Source organism: Ornithorhynchus anatinus, chromosome 7 (genome assembly GCF_004115215.2).
Source record: "Ornithorhynchus anatinus isolate Pmale09 chromosome 7, mOrnAna1.pri.v4, whole genome shotgun sequence".
NCBI lineage: Eukaryota > Metazoa > Chordata > Mammalia > Monotremata > Ornithorhynchidae > Ornithorhynchus > Ornithorhynchus anatinus.
In genome coordinates this window covers 70,318,783-70,326,391 of record NC_041734.1, presented here as the reverse complement: position 1 = coordinate 70,326,391, position 7,609 = coordinate 70,318,783, and the positions used below count along the sequence as shown (strand labels likewise).

The 7,609-nt window shown below is 53.4% G+C and overlaps 1 protein-coding gene across 3 annotated transcripts in view; it reads left to right on the top strand.

The window, feature by feature from the left end:
- Nucleotides 1-2,998: 2,998 nt before the first annotated feature.
- SLC6A17 (solute carrier family 6 member 17) overlaps nt 2,999-7,609 on the top strand; it is a 37,596-nt gene continuing 32,985 nt past the window's right edge. Inside the window, exon 1 of one of the 3 annotated variants that reach the window (XM_029069157.2) lies at nt 2,999-3,020. The gene's annotated coding sequence lies outside the window, so the exon portion shown is untranslated. Of the gene's footprint in view, nt 3,092-3,130; nt 3,269-7,609 lie in introns of those variants that run through there. The other 2 variants (XM_029069159.2, XM_029069158.1) reach the window with 2 other exon arrangements.

Here is a 7,609-nt window from a genome sequence, read left to right as displayed (position 1 = left end):
ATTCTCCTTTACACCTGTCTCCCCCAATTTTTTTTTTATTCTCACCTACTTCTACAGCTGTCACATTCACATCCACAACAAAGTCCCCCAGGACGCTATCCTCCCTGTGACCTCCTCCTTCCTAAAATCTGCCCTCCCTCCTGTGAACCCCTCCCTTGACTGATTGATGCTCTAGGACCTCCAAGGAATTAATCTCCTAGAAAAGTTCCAACCCCTTTCCAGGACCATGGTTTTACAGAACAGGAAAGGTGACACTGAATTCTTCGGTAACCCCATCAGTAAACCAGTGGCATTTTTTGAGTGCTTATTGTGTATAGAACACTGTACTAAACGTGGGAGAGAGTACAATGCAACAAAGTTGGTAGACACATTCCCTACCCGCCCTATGGGTTACTGTGATGAGATTTGCTGAGGGGAGCTTGGGTCTTTCTTCTCATTCATTCATTCAATCATATTTATTGAGCGCTTACTGTGCACAGAACACTATACTAAGTGCTTGGGAGAGTACAGTACAACAATAAACAAACACATTCCCTGCCCACAACGAGCTTACAGTCTAGAAGAGGGGACACAGACATTAATATAAGCAAATAACTTACATATATGTACATAAGTGCTGTGGGGCTGGGAGGGGAGATGAACAAACCTCACTTCCTTTCTGACTTAACTTGATCCGTGTGGAGAGGTCATGTTACCGGGATGGCTTGTCGATTAAAGCAGCTTTTTATAACTTCCGGGTCAATCAGTTAATCAGTCAAATGTATTAACTGCTTACTGTACAGAGAGCACTGTGCTAAGCACTTGGGAGAGTATAGGACAACAGAGTTGGTAGACAGATTCCCTGCCCACAGTGAATTTAGAGCTCATCACCTCTGGTCAGCTCCCACAGTGGCCTAGGGGAATGGTGAGAGCAGCAGATTGAGAATTAGCTGTTCTCACCCTCTGAGTCTCTGGTTTTTGGGAAACTGCAGAAACACCTATGGCAGTATTGTATGCCTTGGGGCTCTTCTAGTTTTCCTTTACACCTGTCTCCCCCACTTTTCTAAAAAAACTCACATACTTCTACAGCTGTCACATTCACATCCACAGCAAACCTCCCTCCCCCCCTCTCGCCCCCCGCACCACAGTCTAAAGCCCTGCAACATTGAAATTGTGAATTCCATCCCAAGAAGAGTGTGATGGGTGTGATGGGAACTCAGCTTGACCATTCCTGATTTGGGGGAAAAACCTGGGGCAGGAGGGAATGGAGGGAATTACACACGGCTGGCCAGCTGGGGGCCTTGAAGCAGCATGGAATAGAGCACGAGTCTGGGAATCATGAGGTTATGGATTCTAATCCCACCACTTCTCTGCTCTGTGACTTTGGGCAAGTGACTTCACTTCTCTGTACCTCATTTACCTCATCGATGAAATGAGGATCGAGACCGTGAGCCCCACGTGGGATAGGAACCGTATCCAACGTGATTTGCTTGTATCCACCCCAGTGCTTAGTACAGTGTCTGGAACATAGTAAGTGCTTAATAAATACCATAATTATTAATTATTATTAATTATTGAAGTGGCCCAACTTGGGAAGGCAAGGACCACCCCATCCTGAGCTGCCAATGCAGAGTCTTTCCCTGAATATCTGATCTATGGGGTCTGCCCCCTCTTCCACAACAGGGAGACTAAACAGTCATTAAGCTTGAAGATCAATCAATACATCAATCAATGGAATTTATCGTTTACCATGTGCAGAACACTACACTAAGCGCCTGAGAGTTGATAGACATGTTCCCTGCTCACACCGAGCATACAGGCTAGGGAAGATCCACCAGATAAAACATCCCATTATGAGTCCTGGCCAAATTATCGATTAGCTTCAGTCTTGCAGGGAAAACAGGACATTCCTTCCTGGAACAACTGGGTGGATGGCCAATGCCCTTAGTTAACTAGGAAAGAAAGAAGAAACCAGGAGCCTTTCTGAAGTCCCAAAGCCTGGAATGGCCAGGGCATTGCACTGACAGGGGAGAGGAGAGAGCAGGGGAAAGTGCGGCTTGGAGCTGGGGCAGGGCGAGCTAGGAGGGACCCAGTATTTGATGGCAAAGGGTAAGGAGAGCTACTCTGGGCCTTCTGCTAGACCTGCCATTTCCTCGGCAGTGGGATTTTCTGTCCATTTTGTTTTGCAGGTCTTCCTGCTCTGCTTCAGCTTGACTGGACTGTCAGCGGCCGATGACTCCTCCTTCCTCTATTTCTGCTTCTCCCCACCGCCACGGCCAGACTCCGGGGCAGAGAGAGTGAGAGAGAAAGGGAGTGTGTGTGGGTGAGAGAGGGTATTCCATCAAACTGCCCCTGCCTCCCCGTAACCCTTCCGTGTGACCTCCTACTCCTTCCCTGGGAACCCTATCCTCCCTGTGACCCCCATCTTCCCGAGACCCCCCTCCTGTTAACCCCTCCATTCCCATAACCTCCTCCTCTCCACGCTTCCCCCCACCCCCCTCGTGGCCCCCTCGCCCTTCGCGACTCCTTCCTTTTCTGTGCGTAGTCCCCTTCGTTCTTCTATCGTTCGATCGCATTGAGCGCTTACTGTGGGCCGAGCCCCGTTCTAAGCGCTTGGAAAGTAACAATGCAGCACTAACGGGAGACAATCCCTGGCCACGACGGGCTCGCAGTCTGGGGGCGCGGGGGCCAGACATCAGTACAAGTAAACGGGCCTCAGTATAAATGAATAGAATGACAGATATGGGGGGGGGGGGGGGGAGAACAAAGGGAGCCTTGGAAGGGAGATGAGGAAAAGTGAGGTTTAGTCTGGGCTCTCCCCTCCCCGTTCCGGGGGGCGTCGGGTGGGATCGCGCAATAACTGACGCGGAGCGCGGTGAGTCAAGCGTGCGTCAGCGCGCCCGGCCGGCGGGCATCCTCCCGGAGGATGCTCGGCGCCCGTGCCAAGGGGCAGAGCGGCTCGGCCGGTGCGGGAGAGGCGGCGGCCGGCGGGACGGAGCCGGGGCCCGACCAGGGGCCGGGCCGGGCCAGCGGAGAGCCAGGTACCCGCCGTCGTCGCCCGCCCCCGGAGGGCACCGCCGCCGCCCGGTGCCAAGGGGCGGGGCGCCCAGAGGTGGGTGGAGGGGGCGAGGGCGGAGCGGGAGAAGGGGCGGCGCTTGCGCCAGTGGGCACCTCGCCGCCGCTCAGCAGTCCGGCCGGGGCGGCCACCGACGGGCGCACGCGAGGACGCCGGCCAAGGACCGGTGGCACCTGCTGCGCCGAGGTCCGGGGTGGCACCCGTGCGGGACAGGTAGGTCCGTCCCGCCCGAGCGGGCTCCGCGGGGTTATCCCCTTGCATCCTTTCCGCCCCCAGGCCAGCCCCGGTTCTTCCTCCCAGGGTCAACGGAGTGCCCGGCCCGACCGGCTGGCCGAGGCCCCTCGGGATCCCTCCCCCCCTCGCCCCGTGGATGGGCGCCACCCCTTTTCTTGGGCAGGGCAGGGAAGCTGCCTGGCGCGCTGAGGCATCGGACGCCCGGGTCCCGGAGATGCCCGGAGGTGCCCGGAGGTGGGGAGACGACCGCTCCGTTAGAGAGCAGGTCTGAGCTGGCCCCAGTCAGCTGCAGAGCGCGGTGGACGTGGTGCTGGAGGAGCCTCTTTAGGACAGGATACCTCTCCCGGGGCGGCGTGTGTGAGGGGGAGACACACGATCCCATCCCTCCCTCCCGCCCCCAGCCGCCAAGGACCCGGACCCCTCTCCCCAGTCTGCCAGCCCCGGGCCCGTTTGACCTTGACAGTGACATTGGGAAGGAGAGGCTGAACGATCGCCCTTGATGAATATTTAATTCCCAGGCTCAGGGTTTGGCCGTGATGAATTCAGAGCAGGGATCCGCCTCGTCGGAATAGAGATATTTATGGAGGTTACTGCTGGCCCGGGGGGTGGACGGGGGAGAGGAGGTGTCCATCTGGGGAGAGGGGCTTGGCGTTCGTCATCGCTCGCCTCCCCCATGCACGAACTCGCCACACCTTCGGGAGTTCCTGGTCTGCCCAGTCGTGCTGGCTAGAAACTTGGAAGGAAATCCGGAGTCTCCGAAAGCCCCCCGAACCAAACAAATCGGGAGGGATTCGACTTTCACCTTCGGAGTGCCAGGAGCACCCTAAAATCCACCTCCGGGGCCTGCGTGCAGATGGCACTTCGTTTCATTTTCACGGGGGCTGGAGGTGGTGTGACCTGAATTTTCAACTCTGATCACATTGGTGGAGATTTCAGCGGGTTTACTTGCCGCTAGAGCTGCTTGAACAGGATAACTAGGCTGAGGGATGAGGAGCCAACGTTAGGGAGGTCGGCTGGGGGTTGGGGGTGGGGGGGGAGGTGTCCTTTGAAGACCCTTCCAGGAACCTCAGGGAAGTAGGAAATGAATTCAGTAATGGGGCATGTTTCCCTGCAGGTTTCCAGAGAATAAGGTTAAACTGGGATTGCTTTTAGGTTAGTTGGCTACCCTGCTTTTCAGCTCATCTCCTAAATCCTCCAGTACCGTGGATCTTCTCGGTGGGGAGAGGCTGGTGATCCAGAAGAAATCATATGATGTCCCCAGAACATATCAGGCAGGAGCCACCTTGCCCTAGTGTTCAAACTGAGGCAGAATCCAACCCGAAAGGAGATTAAAACCTATGAATAAATGTATTCATTAACTACCCAGCACAGCATCCTCTTAATCCTTCTCTTGCTCCCTTCCCAGAGAGACTGCCTTTTTTTAAATGTTGTTTGTTAAGCACTTTCTATGTACCAGGCACGGTTTTAAGTGCTGGGGTAGTTTCAAGATAATCAGGTTGGACAAAATCCACGTTCCATACGGGGCTCGCAGTCTTAATCCCCATTTTACAGATGAGGTAACAGGCCCAGAGAAGTACCTTGCCCAAGGTCACCCAGCAGGCAGTGGCAGAGCCGGGTTTAGAAACCAGATCCTTCTGATTCCCGCGCCCATGCACTATCCATTAGACCACACTGCCCAGGGACAATCAGCAGTTTTGAACTGGTTGCCTGCCTTGCTGTCCCTGGGGAATTTGATGGCCCTGAGTCAAGGCCGATATCCAGGCTGCATGAGTGGGTGTCCTTGACTGCGTCCACCCCACCTGGACCGCTCCAAGGTAGCTCTCATGTTTCCCGGGCCGGCCATCGCTAAGGACATCACTGAAGATGTTTCCCCGGAGTGTCCGCAGCCCAGCCATCGAGCGTGACTCAGTGTGTTCAGGCAAGTCGTGCCCACCAGCTTTGATGAGCGTGAGTTTGTTTTTTCCCCAGTCACATGCAGCATCATGTGCTAGCCGTGTGGGTGCTTGCAGAATTTAACTAACGGAGTTCGGTGGCAAGCAGGGGAAGGGGAGAACGGCCGGAACCTGGGAGACTCCAACTGGCTAAATAGGGCTTTATTGGTTAGGATCCCACCTTCACCCCAAGCGGTGGGCGAAGAGACAGGAGAAGCAGCGTGGCTCAGTGGAAAGAGCACGGGCTTTGGAGTCAGGGCTCATGAGTTCGAATCCCAGCTCTGCCACTTGTCGGCTGTGTGACTGTGGGCAAGTCACTTAACTTCTCTGTGCCTCAGTTCCCTCATCTGTAAAATGGGGATTAAGACTGTGAGCCCCACGTGGGACAACCCGATTCCCCTGTGTCTACCCCAGCGCTTAGAACAGTGCTCGGCACATAGTAAGCGCTTAATAAATACCAACATTATTATTATTATTATTAGGAGATGAGTGAGCACAGAACAGACATGTCTGAAACAGGGTCAGGGACCACAGTGTTCAAGCTGGCCTGCTTCCTAAGTTCAGGGGAGTACAGGGCAAAGGACTTCAGGGGCGGAAGGTGTGTGAGCCAGCTCCAGGCTACTGCCCCGCTCCCCCATCCCCAATCTGCCTGGGGGGGGATCGGTGGGGGGCTTGCTGAGAAGGTTCCGGACATGTTGACCTCTGTGATATCCTGGGGCAATCTCCCCTCTCACTCCATCAGAACCTGTGGTCCCATAGATCATCCAAATTCTTTGTTGATCTCTCCACCTCTTCCTACTTCCTGGTGTTCTGGGAAGCTGAAAAACACCCATCACATTCCTACTTTTAAGAGCAGTAGGTTAAGGAGTGGAAAAAAGTTGGTATGTGCTTCTAGGATATTGTAATATTGGCTTCTACATGCATGGCATTGTTCTTTTTATGGTGTTTGTTAGCCACTTATTATGTGCCAGGCACTGTACTAAACCCTGGGGTAGATACAAGATAATTGGGTTGGATAGAGCGAGAAGCAGCGTGGCTCACTGGATAGAGCACGGGCTTTGGAGTCAGAGGTCATGGGTTCGAACCCCGGCTCTGCCACTTGCCAGCTGTGTGACTTTGGGCAAGTCACTTAACTTCTCGGTGCCTCAGTTCCCTCATCTGAAAAATGGGGATGAAGACTGTGAGCCTCACGTGGGACAACCTGATTTCCCTGTGTCTACCCCAGCGCTTAGAACAGTGCTCGGCACATAGTAAGCGCTTAACAAATACCAACATTATTATTATTATTATTATTAGAGTCCCTGTCCTACATAGGGCTCATGGTCTTAATCCCCATTTTACAGATGAGATAAACGAGGACCGATGAAGTGACTTGCCCAAGGTCACAAAGCAGACAAGTGATAGGTCCGGGATTAGATCCCAGGACCTCTGATTCCCAGACCCGGGTTCTTTCCACCAGGCCATGCCACTTTTCAGGGTTCAGGTCACCCTCTTCCCACTCCTGCTTCAGTTCTGAGATTACGTTGCTGGGGTGTTGGAGTCAGGAGGCAGCCACGTGCCCAATACTGTGACAGAAAGGCTGCACAGTGCACATTTGGCTCTGGGTGATGGGGGCTCTCTACCCGGCCCTGCCTGGCTAGCTCTGTTGGGAAGTTTTAGAGGCTGGGAAGAATTCCTGGAGGGCAGCAGGACTGCAAGGCCCTGTGGATCTCTTTCTTCCTGTCTTGCCGCAGTCGTAACTTCTGTCCATGATCCCTTTAAAGCAGTCAACGACATCATGAAATAGTCCAGAGGAAGGAAGGAGGGGTTGCTTAGACCAAGAGTGGAAGTTTCCTCCCCTGAGAATCCTTTGGGGAAAAAAAAGATCACCTTTAACCAGATTTTCCAGGCTCATGTCCCAGCCCTGTTAAGGTTATCATAAGAATAATAAAAAAGTCATATTTGTTAAGTGCCTATTATTTGCCAAGCGCTAGAACAGTGCTCTGCACACAGGCACTCAACGAATACCATTGATTGATTGGAGTGAACACAACTTAATCAGGTTAGACACAGTCCCTGTCCCACTTGGGGCTCACAATCTACAGGGTAGAGGACCAGGTGTTTAATCTCCATTTTACAGATGTGTAAATTGAGTCCCAGAGAAGTTAAGTGATTTGCCCAAGGTCACAGTTAGAACCCAGGTCTGTCAACTCCACAGCCCGTGCTCTCTTTGCTAGATCACACTGCTTCTCAAGGTTATCTTTCATTCTAGGTTATCTTCCCTACTGGCTGAGGGCCAGAATTCTGTTTCAGATGAGATTCCGGCCTGAAGTCTCTCTTAGGAACAAAGATGTGGAATCTAGTCAGAGAGGTGAGGCAGCATTTTGGGGCTGAGGGAAGGCCTTCTCCA